Source organism: Aquarana catesbeiana, linkage group LG03 (assembly GCF_042186555.1).
Source record: "Aquarana catesbeiana isolate 2022-GZ linkage group LG03, ASM4218655v1, whole genome shotgun sequence".
Classification (NCBI taxonomy): domain Eukaryota; kingdom Metazoa; phylum Chordata; class Amphibia; order Anura; family Ranidae; genus Aquarana; species Aquarana catesbeiana.
Window position 1 is genome coordinate 678,440,722 of NC_133326.1, and position 12,404 is coordinate 678,453,125.

The 12,404-nt window shown below is 45.2% G+C and overlaps 24 non-coding genes across 24 annotated transcripts; 12 read left to right on the plus strand and 12 right to left on the minus strand.

Moving 5' to 3' along the window:
• Positions 1 to 624: 624 nt before the first annotated feature.
• Positions 625 to 696, minus strand: TRNAE-UUC (transfer RNA glutamic acid (anticodon UUC)). The gene has a single exon. It is a non-coding gene; the product is annotated as a tRNA-Glu (tRNA).
• Positions 697 to 816: 120 nt separating this feature from the next.
• On the plus strand, positions 817 to 889 carry TRNAM-CAU (transfer RNA methionine (anticodon CAU)). The gene has a single exon. It is a non-coding gene; the product is annotated as a tRNA-Met (tRNA).
• A 713-nt stretch (positions 890 to 1,602) lies between these two features.
• Positions 1,603 to 1,674, minus strand: TRNAE-UUC (transfer RNA glutamic acid (anticodon UUC)). The gene has a single exon. It is a non-coding gene; the product is annotated as a tRNA-Glu (tRNA).
• Positions 1,675 to 1,794: 120 nt separating this feature from the next.
• On the plus strand, positions 1,795 to 1,867 carry TRNAM-CAU (transfer RNA methionine (anticodon CAU)). The gene has a single exon. It is a non-coding gene; the product is annotated as a tRNA-Met (tRNA).
• Positions 1,868 to 2,572: 705 nt separating this feature from the next.
• Positions 2,573 to 2,644, minus strand: TRNAE-UUC (transfer RNA glutamic acid (anticodon UUC)). Its single transcript has one exon. It is a non-coding gene; the product is annotated as a tRNA-Glu (tRNA).
• Positions 2,645 to 2,764: 120 nt separating this feature from the next.
• TRNAM-CAU (transfer RNA methionine (anticodon CAU)) lies at positions 2,765 to 2,837 on the plus strand. The gene has a single exon. It is a non-coding gene; the product is annotated as a tRNA-Met (tRNA).
• A 713-nt stretch (positions 2,838 to 3,550) lies between these two features.
• On the minus strand, positions 3,551 to 3,622 carry TRNAE-UUC (transfer RNA glutamic acid (anticodon UUC)). The gene has a single exon. It is a non-coding gene; the product is annotated as a tRNA-Glu (tRNA).
• A 120-nt stretch (positions 3,623 to 3,742) lies between these two features.
• TRNAM-CAU (transfer RNA methionine (anticodon CAU)) lies at positions 3,743 to 3,815 on the plus strand. Its single transcript has one exon. It is a non-coding gene; the product is annotated as a tRNA-Met (tRNA).
• Positions 3,816 to 4,528: 713 nt separating this feature from the next.
• On the minus strand, positions 4,529 to 4,600 carry TRNAE-UUC (transfer RNA glutamic acid (anticodon UUC)). Its single transcript has one exon. It is a non-coding gene; the product is annotated as a tRNA-Glu (tRNA).
• A 120-nt stretch (positions 4,601 to 4,720) lies between these two features.
• Positions 4,721 to 4,793, plus strand: TRNAM-CAU (transfer RNA methionine (anticodon CAU)). The gene has a single exon. It is a non-coding gene; the product is annotated as a tRNA-Met (tRNA).
• A 905-nt stretch (positions 4,794 to 5,698) lies between these two features.
• On the plus strand, positions 5,699 to 5,771 carry TRNAM-CAU (transfer RNA methionine (anticodon CAU)). Its single transcript has one exon. It is a non-coding gene; the product is annotated as a tRNA-Met (tRNA).
• A 705-nt stretch (positions 5,772 to 6,476) lies between these two features.
• On the minus strand, positions 6,477 to 6,548 carry TRNAE-UUC (transfer RNA glutamic acid (anticodon UUC)). Its single transcript has one exon. It is a non-coding gene; the product is annotated as a tRNA-Glu (tRNA).
• Positions 6,549 to 6,668: 120 nt separating this feature from the next.
• TRNAM-CAU (transfer RNA methionine (anticodon CAU)) lies at positions 6,669 to 6,741 on the plus strand. The gene has a single exon. It is a non-coding gene; the product is annotated as a tRNA-Met (tRNA).
• Positions 6,742 to 7,446: 705 nt separating this feature from the next.
• Positions 7,447 to 7,518, minus strand: TRNAE-UUC (transfer RNA glutamic acid (anticodon UUC)). Its single transcript has one exon. It is a non-coding gene; the product is annotated as a tRNA-Glu (tRNA).
• A 120-nt stretch (positions 7,519 to 7,638) lies between these two features.
• On the plus strand, positions 7,639 to 7,711 carry TRNAM-CAU (transfer RNA methionine (anticodon CAU)). The gene has a single exon. It is a non-coding gene; the product is annotated as a tRNA-Met (tRNA).
• Positions 7,712 to 8,424: 713 nt separating this feature from the next.
• On the minus strand, positions 8,425 to 8,496 carry TRNAE-UUC (transfer RNA glutamic acid (anticodon UUC)). The gene has a single exon. It is a non-coding gene; the product is annotated as a tRNA-Glu (tRNA).
• A 120-nt stretch (positions 8,497 to 8,616) lies between these two features.
• On the plus strand, positions 8,617 to 8,689 carry TRNAM-CAU (transfer RNA methionine (anticodon CAU)). The gene has a single exon. It is a non-coding gene; the product is annotated as a tRNA-Met (tRNA).
• A 705-nt stretch (positions 8,690 to 9,394) lies between these two features.
• Positions 9,395 to 9,466, minus strand: TRNAE-UUC (transfer RNA glutamic acid (anticodon UUC)). The gene has a single exon. It is a non-coding gene; the product is annotated as a tRNA-Glu (tRNA).
• Positions 9,467 to 9,586: 120 nt separating this feature from the next.
• On the plus strand, positions 9,587 to 9,659 carry TRNAM-CAU (transfer RNA methionine (anticodon CAU)). The gene has a single exon. It is a non-coding gene; the product is annotated as a tRNA-Met (tRNA).
• Positions 9,660 to 10,364: 705 nt separating this feature from the next.
• On the minus strand, positions 10,365 to 10,436 carry TRNAE-UUC (transfer RNA glutamic acid (anticodon UUC)). Its single transcript has one exon. It is a non-coding gene; the product is annotated as a tRNA-Glu (tRNA).
• Positions 10,437 to 10,556: 120 nt separating this feature from the next.
• On the plus strand, positions 10,557 to 10,629 carry TRNAM-CAU (transfer RNA methionine (anticodon CAU)). Its single transcript has one exon. It is a non-coding gene; the product is annotated as a tRNA-Met (tRNA).
• A 705-nt stretch (positions 10,630 to 11,334) lies between these two features.
• TRNAE-UUC (transfer RNA glutamic acid (anticodon UUC)) lies at positions 11,335 to 11,406 on the minus strand. The gene has a single exon. It is a non-coding gene; the product is annotated as a tRNA-Glu (tRNA).
• A 120-nt stretch (positions 11,407 to 11,526) lies between these two features.
• Positions 11,527 to 11,599, plus strand: TRNAM-CAU (transfer RNA methionine (anticodon CAU)). The gene has a single exon. It is a non-coding gene; the product is annotated as a tRNA-Met (tRNA).
• Positions 11,600 to 12,312: 713 nt separating this feature from the next.
• On the minus strand, positions 12,313 to 12,384 carry TRNAE-UUC (transfer RNA glutamic acid (anticodon UUC)). The gene has a single exon. It is a non-coding gene; the product is annotated as a tRNA-Glu (tRNA).
• Positions 12,385 to 12,404: the final 20 nt, after the last annotated feature.

The following is a 12,404-nucleotide window of genomic DNA, read 5'->3' on the forward strand; positions in this document are numbered from 1 at the left end:
GCCACATGGATGGAAAAGTGAGCGGCAGCTCAAGCTTTCAATGCTCTTTTGCCCTCCTAAATATTCCACCCAGCTGAAATCTTTAACTCTGCATCTAACAGACCTTGCAAGATACAATGTCTACTCACCCTGGAAAAACAGAGGCATTTTCCATCTATGTGACATGCTTCCCTTTGTTTCATCACACAGAAAGCAAAAAGCAAAGAGGAATTCAAAAGGGCTTTTACAAAGGTGTGAAAAAAAAGGATAATGTCTGTATGAGAGAATGGTTCGTAGAAGATTGGCACATAGAAATTTGCCAATGCGAATGTGCAGAAGAGCAAGAACGGCCAGGAGAATTCATGTGCACATGCGCATGTGCGTACGCCAAAGCGCACACAATGCGTGACAGATTCTGGTGCCCAGTGGCCTATTTAAAGCAAGCAGCATGAGCCATTAGTTGCTGGATGATCTTCAGCTGCCCCTGTTTCTGATATTATTTGATTTCCTGTTCCCGACTCAGCTTGACCTGTCTTGTCTGCATTCCTGGCTTTGACAACTAGGGAATGATTGGAGGTTACAATGGAAAAACAGCTTTGGAGGTTTCAGCACTAGGAGTGTACATGTCATTAAAAGGTCTTGCGTTTCCCATACCGGGAGTCGAACCCGGGCCGCCTGGGTGAAAACCAGGAATCCTAACCGCTAGACCATATGGGAAAACTTTCTGCCCTTCTTTGGGAAAAATAGAGAAAACTAAATTGAAAAAAAATAATGCTGCCTGCATCATCTTCCAAGTATAGTGGCCAGCAGTGGCACGCAAATTCCCATTGCCGTTCAGCCTCGTTAGCGCAGCAGGTAGCGCGTCAGTCTCATAATCTGAAGGTCGTGAGTTCGATCCTCACACGGGGCACTGATCTCTCTGCTTCTTTTGAGTCTTGGGGTCCTTAATCCATGAAAATCACTACTCTTCATCCCTTAAGTTTTCCAAGAAGCCACATGGATGGAAAAGTGAGCGGCAGCTCAAGCTTTCAATGCTCTTTTGCCCTCCTAAATATTCCACCCAGCTGAAATCTTTAACTCTGCATCTAACAGACCTTGCAAGATACAATGTCTACTCACCCTGGAAAAACAGAGGCATTTTCCATCTATGTGACATGCTTCCCTTTGTTTCATCACACAGAAAGCAAAAAGCAAAGAGGAATTCAAAAGGGCTTTTACAAAGGTGTGAAAAAAAAGGATAATGTCTGTATGAGAGAATGGTTCGTAGAAGATTGGCACATAGAAATTTGCCAATGCGAATGTGCAGAAGAGCAAGAACGGCCAGGAGAATTCATGTGCACGAGCGCATGTGCGCATGTGCGTACGCCAAAGCGCACACAATGCGTGACAGATTCTGGTGCCCAGTGGCCTATTTAAAGCAAGCAGCATGAGCCATTAGTTGCTGGATGATCTTCAGCTGCCCCTGTTTCTGATATTATTTGATTTCCTGTTCCCGACTCAGCTTGACCTGTCTTGTCTGCATTCCTGGCTTTGACAACTAGGGAATGATTGGAGGTTACAATGGAAAAACAGCTTTGGAGGTTTCAGCACTAGGAGTGTACATGTCATTAAAAGGTCTTGCGTTTCCCATACCGGGAGTCGAACCCGGGCCGCCTGGGTGAAAACCAGGAATCCTAACCGCTAGACCATATGGGAAAACTTTCTGCCCTTCTTTGGGAAAAATAGAGAAAACTAAATTGAAAAAAAATAATGCCGCCTGCATCATCTTCCAAGTATAGTGGCCAGCAGTGGCACGCAAATTCCCATTGCCGTTCAGCCTCGTTAGCGCAGCAGGTAGCGCGTCAGTCTCATAATCTGAAGGTCGTGAGTTCGATCCTCACACGGGGCACTGATCTCTCTGCTTCTTTTGAGTCTTGGGGTCCTTAATCCATGAAAATCACTACTCTTCATCCCTTAAGTTTTCCAAGAAGCCACATGGATGGAAAAGTGAGCGGCAGCTCAAGCTTTCAATGCTCTTTTGCCCTCCTAAATATTCCACCCAGCTGAAATCTTTAACTCTGCATCTAACAGACCTTGCAAGATACAATGTCTACTCACCCTGGAAAAACAGAGGCATTTTCCATCTATGTGACATGCTTCCCTTTGTTTCATCACACAGAAAGCAAAAAGCAAAGAGGAATTCAAAAGGGCTTTTACAAAGGTGTGAAAAAAAAGGATAATGTCTGTATGAGAGAATGGTTCGTAGAAGATTGGCACATAGAAATTTGCCAATGCGAATGTGCAGAAGAGCAAGAACGGCCAGGAGAATTCATGTGCACATGCGCATGTGCGTACGCCAAAGCGCACACAATGCGTGACAGATTCTGGTGCCCAGTGGCCTATTTAAAGCAAGCAGCATGAGCCATTAGTTGCTGGATGATCTTCAGCTGCCCCTGTTTCTGATATTATTTGATTTCCTGTTCCCGACTCAGCTTGACCTGTCTTGTCTGCATTCCTGGCTTTGACAACTAGGGAATGATTGGAGGTTACAATGGAAAAACAGCTTTGGAGGTTTCAGCACTAGGAGTGTACATGTCATTAAAAGGTCTTGCGTTTCCCATACCGGGAGTCGAACCCGGGCCGCCTGGGTGAAAACCAGGAATCCTAACCGCTAGACCATATGGGAAAACTTTCTGCCCTTCTTTGGGAAAAATAGAGAAAACTAAATTGAAAAAAAATAATGCCGCCTGCATCATCTTCCAAGTATAGTGGCCAGCAGTGGCACGCAAATTCCCATTGCCGTTCAGCCTCGTTAGCGCAGCAGGTAGCGCGTCAGTCTCATAATCTGAAGGTCGTGAGTTCGATCCTCACACGGGGCACTGATCTCTCTGCTTCTTTTGAGTCTTGGGGTCCTTAATCCATGAAAATCACTACTCTTCATCCCTTAAGTTTTCCAAGAAGCCACATGGATGGAAAAGTGAGCGGCAGCTCAAGCTTTCAATGCTCTTTTGCCCTCCTAAATATTCCACCCAGCTGAAATCTTTAACTCTGCATCTAACAGACCTTGCAAGATACAATGTCTACTCACCCTGGAAAAACAGAGGCATTTTCCATCTATGTGACATGCTTCCCTTTGTTTCATCACACAGAAAGCAAAAAGCAAAGAGGAATTCAAAAGGGCTTTTACAAAGGTGTGAAAAAAAAGGATAATGTCTGTATGAGAGAATGGTTCGTAGAAGATTGGCACATAGAAATTTGCCAATGCGAATGTGCAGAAGAGCAAGAACGGCCAGGAGAATTCATGTGCACATGCGCATGTGCGCATGTGCGTACGCCAAAGCGCACACAATGCGTGACAGATTCTGGTGCCCAGTGGCCTATTTAAAGCAAGCAGCATGAGCCATTAGTTGCTGGATGATCTTCAGCTGCCCCTGTTTCTGATATTATTTGATTTCCTGTTCCCGACTCAGCTTGACCTGTCTTGTCTGCATTCCTGGCTTTGACAACTAGGGAATGATTGGAGGTTACAATGGAAAAACAGCTTTGGAGGTTTCAGCACTAGGAGTGTACATGTCATTAAAAGGTCTTGCGTTTCCCATACCGGGAGTCGAACCCGGGCCGCCTGGGTGAAAACCAGGAATCCTAACCGCTAGACCATATGGGAAAACTTTCTGCCCTTCTTTGGGAAAAATAGAGAAAACTAAATTGAAAAAAAATAATGCCGCCTGCATCATCTTCCAAGTATAGTGGCCAGCAGTGGCACGCAAATTCCCATTGCCGTTCAGCCTCGTTAGCGCAGCAGGTAGCGCGTCAGTCTCATAATCTGAAGGTCGTGAGTTCGATCCTCACACGGGGCACTGATCTCTCTGCTTCTTTTGAGTCTTGGGGTCCTTAATCCATGAAAATCACTACTCTTCATCCCTTAAGTTTTCCAAGAAGCCACATGGATGGAAAAGTGAGCGGCAGCTCAAGCTTTCAATGCTCTTTTGCCCTCCTAAATATTCCACCCAGCTGAAATCTTTAACTCTGCATCTAACAGACCTTGCAAGATACAATGTCTACTCACCCTGGAAAAACAGAGGCATTTTCCATCTATGTGACATGCTTCCCTTTGTTTCATCACACAGAAAGCAAAAAGCAAAGAGGAATTCAAAAGGGCTTTTACAAAGGTGTGAAAAAAAAGGATAATGTCTGTATGAGAGAATGGTTCGTAGAAGATTGGCACATAGAAATTTGCCAATGCGAATGTGCAGAAGAGCAAGAACGGCCAGGAGAATTCATGTGCACATGCGCATGTGCGCATGTGCGTACGCCAAAGCGCACACAATGCGTGACAGATTCTGGTGCCCAGTGGCCTATTTAAAGCAAGCAGCATGAGCCATTAGTTGCTGGATGATCTTCAGCTGCCCCTGTTTCTGATATTATTTGATTTCCTGTTCCCGACTCAGCTTGACCTGTCTTGTCTGCATTCCTGGCTTTGACAACTAGGGAATGATTGGAGGTTACAATGGAAAAACAGCTTTGGAGGTTTCAGCACTAGGAGTGTACATGTCATTAAAAGGTCTTGCGTTTCCCATACCGGGAGTCGAACCCGGGCCGCCTGGGTGAAAACCAGGAATCCTAACCGCTAGACCATATGGGAAAACTTTCTGCCCTTCTTTGGGAAAAATAGAGAAAACTAAATTGAAAAAAAATAATGCCGCCTGCATCATCTTCCAAGTATAGTGGCCAGCAGTGGCACGCAAATTCCCATTGCCGTTCAGCCTCGTTAGCGCAGCAGGTAGCGCGTCAGTCTCATAATCTGAAGGTCGTGAGTTCGATCCTCACACGGGGCACTGATCTCTCTGCTTCTTTTGAGTCTTGGGGTCCTTAATCCATGAAAATCACTACTCTTCATCCCTTAAGTTTTCCAAGAAGCCACATGGATGGAAAAGTGAGCGGCAGCTCAAGCTTTCAATGCTCTTTTGCCCTCCTAAATATTCCACCCAGCTGAAATCTTTAACTCTGCATCTAACAGACCTTGCAAGATACAATGTCTACTCACCCTGGAAAAACAGAGGCATTTTCCATCTATGTGACATGCTTCCCTTTGTTTCATCACACAGAAAGCAAAAAGCAAAGAGGAATTCAAAAGGGCTTTTACAAAGGTGTGAAAAAAAAGGATAATGTCTGTATGAGAGAATGGTTCGTAGAAGATTGGCACATAGAAATTTGCCAATGCGAATGTGCAGAAGAGCAAGAACGGCCAGGAGAATTCATGTGCACATGCGCATGTGCGCATGTGCGTACGCCAAAGCGCACACAATGCGTGACAGATTCTGGTGCCCAGTGGTCTATTTAAAGCAAGCAGCATGAGCCATTAGTTGCTGGATGATCTTCAGCTGCCCCTGTTTCTGATATTATTTGATTTCCTGTTCCCGACTCAGCTTGACCTGTCTTGTCTGCATTCCTGGCTTTGACAACTAGGGAATGATTGGAGGTTACAATGGAAAAACAGCTTTGGAGGTTTCAGCACTAGGAGTGTACATGTCATTAAAAGGTCTTGCGTTTCCCATACCGGGAGTCGACCCCGGGCCGCCTGGGTGAAAACCAGGAATCCTAACCGCTAGACCATATGGGAAAACTTTCTGCCCTTCTTTGGGAAAAATAGAGAAAACTAAATTGAAAAAAAATAATGCCGCCTGCATCATCTTCCAAGTATAGTGGCCAGCAGTGGCACGCAAATTCCCATTGCCGTTCAGCCTCGTTAGCGCAGCAGGTAGCGCGTCAGTCTCATAATCTGAAGGTTGTGAGTTCGATCCTCACACGGGGCACTGATCTCTCTGCTTCTTTTGAGTCTTGGGGTCCTTAATCCATGAAAATCACTACTCTTCATCCCTTAAGTTTTCCAAGAAGCTACATGGATGGAAAAGTGAGCGGCAGCTCAAGCTTTCAATGCTCTTTTGCCCTCCTAAATATTCCACCCAGCTGAAATCTTTAACTCTGCATCTAACAGACCTTGCAAGATACAATGTCTACTCACCCTGGAAAAACAGAGGCATTTTCCATCTATGTGACATGCTTCCCTTTGTTTCATCACACAGAAAGCAAAAAGCAAAGAGGAATTCAAAAGGGCTTTTACAAAGGTGTGAAAAAAAAGGATAATGTCTGTATGAGAGAATGGTTCGTAGAAGATTGGCACATAGAAATTTGCCAATGCGAATGTGCAGAAGAGCAAGAACGGCCAGGAGAATTCATGTGCACATGCGCATGTGCGTACGCCAAAGCGCACACAATGCGTGACAGATTCTGGTGCCCAGTGGCCTATTTAAAGCAAGCAGCATGAGCCATTAGTTGCTGGATGATCTTCAGCTGCCCCTGTTTCTGATATTATTTGATTTCCTGTTCCCGACTCAGCTTGACCTGTCTTGTCTGCATTCCTGGCTTTGACAACTAGGGAATGATTGGAGGTTACAATGGAAAAACAGCTTTGGAGGTTTCAGCACTAGGAGTGTACATGTCATTAAAAGGTCTTGCGTTTCCCATACCGGGAGTCGAACCCGGGCCGCCTGGGTGAAAACCAGGAATCCTAACCGCTAGACCATATGGGAAAACTTTCTGCCCTTCTTTGGGAAAAATAGAGAAAACTAAATTGAAAAAAAATAATGCCGCCTGCATCATCTTCCAAGTATAGTGGCCAGCAGTGGCACGCAAATTCCCATTGCCGTTCAGCCTCGTTAGCGCAGCAGGTAGCGCGTCAGTCTCATAATCTGAAGGTCGTGAGTTCGATCCTCACACGGGGCACTGATCTCTCTGCTTCTTTTGAGTCTTGGGGTCCTTAATCCATGAAAATCACTACTCTTCATCCCTTAAGTTTTCCAAGAAGCCACATGGATGGAAAAGTGAGCGGCAGCTCAAGCTTTCAATGCTCTTTTGCCCTCCTAAATATTCCACCCAGCTGAAATCTTTAACTCTGCATCTAACAGACCTTGCAAGATACAATGTCTACTCACCCTGGAAAAACAGAGGCATTTTCCATCTATGTGACATGCTTCCCTTTGTTTCATCACACAGAAAGCAAAAAGCAAAGAGGAATTCAAAAGGGCTTTTACAAAGGTGTGAAAAAAAAGGATAATGTCTGTATGAGAGAATGGTTCGTAGAAGATTGGCACATAGAAATTTGCCAATGCGAATGTGCAGAAGAGCAAGAACGGCCAGGAGAATTCATGTGCACATGCGCATGTGCGTACGCCAAAGCGCACACAATGCGTGACAGATTCTGGTGCCCAGTGGTCTATTTAAAGCAAGCAGCATGAGCCATTAGTTGCTGGATGATCTTCAGCTGCCCCTGTTTCTGATATTATTTGATTTCCTGTTCCCGACTCAGCTTGACCTGTCTTGTCTGCATTCCTGGCTTTGACAACTAGGGAATGATTGGAGGTTACAATGGAAAAACAGCTTTGGAGGTTTCAGCACTAGGAGTGTACATGTCATTAAAAGGTCTTGCGTTTCCCATACCGGGAGTCGAACCCGGGCCGCCTGGGTGAAAACCAGGAATCCTAACCGCTAGACCATATGGGAAAACTTTCTGCCCTTCTTTGGGAAAAATAGAGAAAACTAAATTGAAAAAAAATAATGCCGCCTGCATCATCTTCCAAGTATAGTGGCCAGCAGTGGCACGCAAATTCCCATTGCCGTTCAGCCTCGTTAGCGCAGCAGGTAGCGCGTCAGTCTCATAATCTGAAGGTCGTGAGTTCGATCCTCACACGGGGCACTGATCTCTCTGCTTCTTTTGAGTCTTGGGGTCCTTAATCCATGAAAATCACTACTCTTCATCCCTTAAGTTTTCCAAGAAGCCACATGGATGGAAAAGTGAGCGGCAGCTCAAGCTTTCAATGCTCTTTTGCCCTCCTAAATATTCCACCCAGCTGAAATCTTTAACTCTGCATCTAACAGACCTTGCAAGATACAATGTCTACTCACCCTGGAAAAACAGAGGCATTTTCCATCTATGTGACATGCTTCCCTTTGTTTCATCACACAGAAAGCAAAAAGCAAAGAGGAATTCAAAAGGGCTTTTACAAAGGTGTGAAAAAAAAGGATAATGTCTGTATGAGAGAATGGTTCGTAGAAGATTGGCACATAGAAATTTGCCAATGCGAATGTGCAGAAGAGCAAGAACGGCCAGGAGAATTCATGTGCACATGCGCATGTGCGCATGTGCGTATGCCAAAGCGCACACAATGCGTGACAGATTCTGGTGCCCAGTGGTCTATTTAAAGCAAGCAGCATGAGCCATTAGTTGCTGGATGATCTTCAGCTGCCCCTGTTTCTGATATTATTTGATTTCCTGTTCCCGACTCAGCTTGACCTGTCTTGTCTGCATTCCTGGCTTTGACAACTAGGGAATGATTGGAGGTTACAATGGAAAAACAGCTTTGGAGGTTTCAGCACTAGGAGTGTACATGTCATTAAAAGGTCTTGCGTTTCCCATACCGGGAGTCGAACCCGGGCCGCCTGGGTGAAAACCAGGAATCCTAACCGCTAGACCATATGGGAAAACTTTCTGCCCTTCTTTGGGAAAAATAGAGAAAACTAAATTGAAAAAAAATAATGCCGCCTGCATCATCTTCCAAGTATAGTGGCCAGCAGTGGCACGCAAATTCCCATTGCCGTTCAGCCTCGTTAGCGCAGCAGGTAGCGCGTCAGTCTCATAATCTGAAGGTCGTGAGTTCGATCCTCACACGGGGCACTGATCTCTCTGCTTCTTTTGAGTCTTGGGGTCCTTAATCCATGAAAATCACTACTCTTCATCCCTTAAGTTTTCCAAGAAGCTACATGGATGGAAAAGTGAGCGGCAGCTCAAGCTTTCAATGCTCTTTTGCCCTCCTAAATATTCCACCCAGCTGAAATCTTTAACTCTGCATCTAACAGACCTTGCAAGATACAATGTCTACTCACCCTGGAAAAACAGAGGCATTTTCCATCTATGTGACATGCTTCCCTTTGTTTCATCACACAGAAAGCAAAAAGCAAAGAGGAATTCAAAAGGGCTTTTACAAAGGTGTGAAAAAAAAGGATAATGTCTGTATGAGAGAATGGTTCGTAGAAGATTGGCACATAGAAATTTGCCAATGCGAATGTGCAGAAGAGCAAGAACGGCCAGGAGAATTCATGTGCACATGCGCATGTGCGTACGCCAAAGCGCACACAATGCGTGACAGATTCTGGTGCCCAGTGGCCTATTTAAAGCAAGCAGCATGAGCCATTAGTTGCTGGATGATCTTCAGCTGCCCCTGTTTCTGATATTATTTGATTTCCTGTTCCCGACTCAGCTTGACCTGTCTTGTCTGCATTCCTGGCTTTGACAACTAGGGAATGATTGGAGGTTACAATGGAAAAACAGCTTTGGAGGTTTCAGCACTAGGAGTGTACATGTCATTAAAAGGTCTTGCGTTTCCCATACCGGGAGTCGAACCCGGGCCGCCTGGGTGAAAACCAGGAATCCTAACCGCTAGACCATATGGGAAAACTTTCTGCCCTTCTTTGGGAAAAATAGAGAAAACTAAATTGAAAAAAAATAATGCCGCCTGCATCATCTTCCAAGTATAGTGGCCAGCAGTGGCACGCAAATTCCCATTGCCGTTCAGCCTCGTTAGCGCAGCAGGTAGCGCGTCAGTCTCATAATCTGAAGGTCGTGAGTTCGATCCTCACACGGGGCACTGATCTCTCTGCTTCTTTTGAGTCTTGGGGTCCTTAATCCATGAAAATCACTACTCTTCATCCCTTAAGTTTTCCAAGAAGCCACATGGATGGAAAAGTGAGCGGCAGCTCAAGCTTTCAATGCTCTTTTGCCCTCCTAAATATTCCACCCAGCTGAAATCTTTAACTCTGCATCTAACAGACCTTGCAAGATACAATGTCTACTCACCCTGGAAAAACAGAGGCATTTTCCATCTATGTGACATGCTTCCCTTTGTTTCATCACACAGAAAGCAAAAAGCAAAGAGGAATTCAAAAGGGCTTTTACAAAGGTGTGAAAAAAAAGGATAATGTCTGTATGAGAGAATGGTTCGTAGAAGATTGGCACATAGAAATTTGCCAATGCGAATGTGCAGAAGAGCAAGAACGGCCAGGAGAATTCATGTGCACATGCGCATGTGCGTACGCCAAAGCGCACACAATGCGTGACAGATTCTGGTGCCCAGTGGCCTATTTAAAGCAAGCAGCATGAGCCATTAGTTGCTGGATGATCTTCAGCTGCCCCTGTTTCTGATATTATTTGATTTCCTGTTCCCGACTCAGCTTGACCTGTCTTGTCTGCATTCCTGGCTTTGACAACTAGGGAATGATTGGAGGTTACAATGGAAAAACAGCTTTGGAGGTTTCAGCACTAGGAGTGTACATGTCATTAAAAGGTCTTGCGTTTCCCATACCGGGAGTCAAACCCGGGCCACCTGGGTGAAAACCAGGAATCCTAACCGCTAGACCATATGGGAAAACTTTCTGCCCTTCTTTGGGAAAAATAGAGAAAACTAAATTGAAAAAAAATAATGCCGCCTGCATCATCTTCCAAGTATAGTGGCCAGCAGTGGCACGCAAATTCCCATTGCCGTTCAGCCTCGTTAGCGCAGCAGGTAGCGCGTCAGTCTCATAATCTGAAGGTCGTGAGTTCGATCCTCACACGGGGCACTGATCTCTCTGCTTCTTTTGAGTCTTGGGGTCCTTAATCCATGAAAATCACTACTCTTCATCCCTTAAGTTTTCCAAGAAGCCACAAGGATGGAAAAGTGAGCGGCAGCTCAAGCTTTCAATGCTCTTTTGCCCTCCTAAATATTCCACCCAGCTGAAATCTTTAACTCTGCATCTAACAGACCTTGCAAGATACAATGTCTACTCACCCTGGAAAAACAGAGGCATTTTCCATCTATGTGACATGCTTCCCTTTGTTTCATCACACAGAAAGCAAAAAGCAAAGAGGAATTCAAAAGGGCTTTTACAAAGGTGTGAAAAAAAAGGATAATGTCTGTATGAGAGAATGGTTCGTAGAAGATTGGCACATAGAAATTTGCCAATGCGAATGTGCAGAAGAGCAAGAACGGCCAGGAGAATTCATGTGCACATGCGCATGTGCGTACGCCAAAGCGCACACAATGCGTGACAGATTCTGGTGCCCAGTGGTCTATTTAAAGCAAGCAGCATGAGCCATTAGTTGCTGGATGATCTTCAGCTGCCCCTGTTTCTGATATTATTTGATTTCCTGTTCCCGACTCAGCTTGACCTGTCTTGTCTGCATTCCTGGCTTTGACAACTAGGGAATGATTGGAGGTTACAATGGAAAAACAGCTTTGGAGGTTTCAGCACTAGGAGTGTACATGTCATTAAAAGGTCTTGCGTTTCCCATACCGGGAGTCGAACCCGGGCCGCCTGGGTGAAAACCAGGAATCCTAACCGCTAGACCATATGGGAAAACTTTCTGCCCTTCTTTGGGAAAAATAGAGAAAACTAAATTGAAAAAAAATAATGCCGCCTGCATCATCTTCCAAGTATAGTGGCCAGCAGTGGCACGCAAATTCCCATTGCCGTTCAGCCTCGTTAGCGCAGCAGGTAGCGCGTCAGTCTCATAATCTGAAGGTCGTGAGTTCGATCCTCACACGGGGCACTGATCTCTCTGCTTCTTTTGAGTCTTGGGGTCCTTAATCCATGAAAATCACTACTCTTCATCCCTTAAGTTTTCCAAGAAGCCACATGGATGGAAAAGTGAGCGGCAGCTCAAGCTTTCAATGCTCTTTTGCCCTCCTAAATATTCCACCCAGCTGAAATCTTTAACTCTGCATCTAACAGACCTTGCAAGATACAATGTCTACTCACCCTGGAAAAACAGAGGCATTTTCCATCTATGTGACATGCTTCCCTTTGTTTCATCACACAGAAAGCAAAAAGCAAAGAGGAATTCAAAAGGGCTTTTACAAAGGTGTGAAAAAAAAGGATAATGTCTGTATGAGAGAATGGTTCGTAGAAGATTGGCACATAGAAATTTGCCAATGCGAATGTGCAGAAGAGCAAGAACGGCCAGGAGAATTCATGTGCACATGCGCATGTGCGCATGTGCGTACGCCAAAGCGCACACAATGCGTGACAGATTCTGGTGCCCAGTGGTCTATTTAAAGCAAGCAGCATGAGCCATTAGTTGCTGGATGATCTTCAGCTGCCCCTGTTTCTGATATTATTTGATTTCCTGTTCCCGACTCAGCTTGACCTGTCTTGTCTGCATTCCTGGCTTTGACAACTAGGGAATGATTGGAGGTTACAATGGAAAAACAGCTTTGGAGGTTTCAGCACTAGGAGTGTACATGTCATTAAAAGGTCTTGCGTTTCCCATACCGGGAGTCGAACCCGGGCCGCCTGGGTGAAAACCAGGAATCCTAACCGCTAGACCATATGGGAAAACTTTCTGCCCTTCTTTG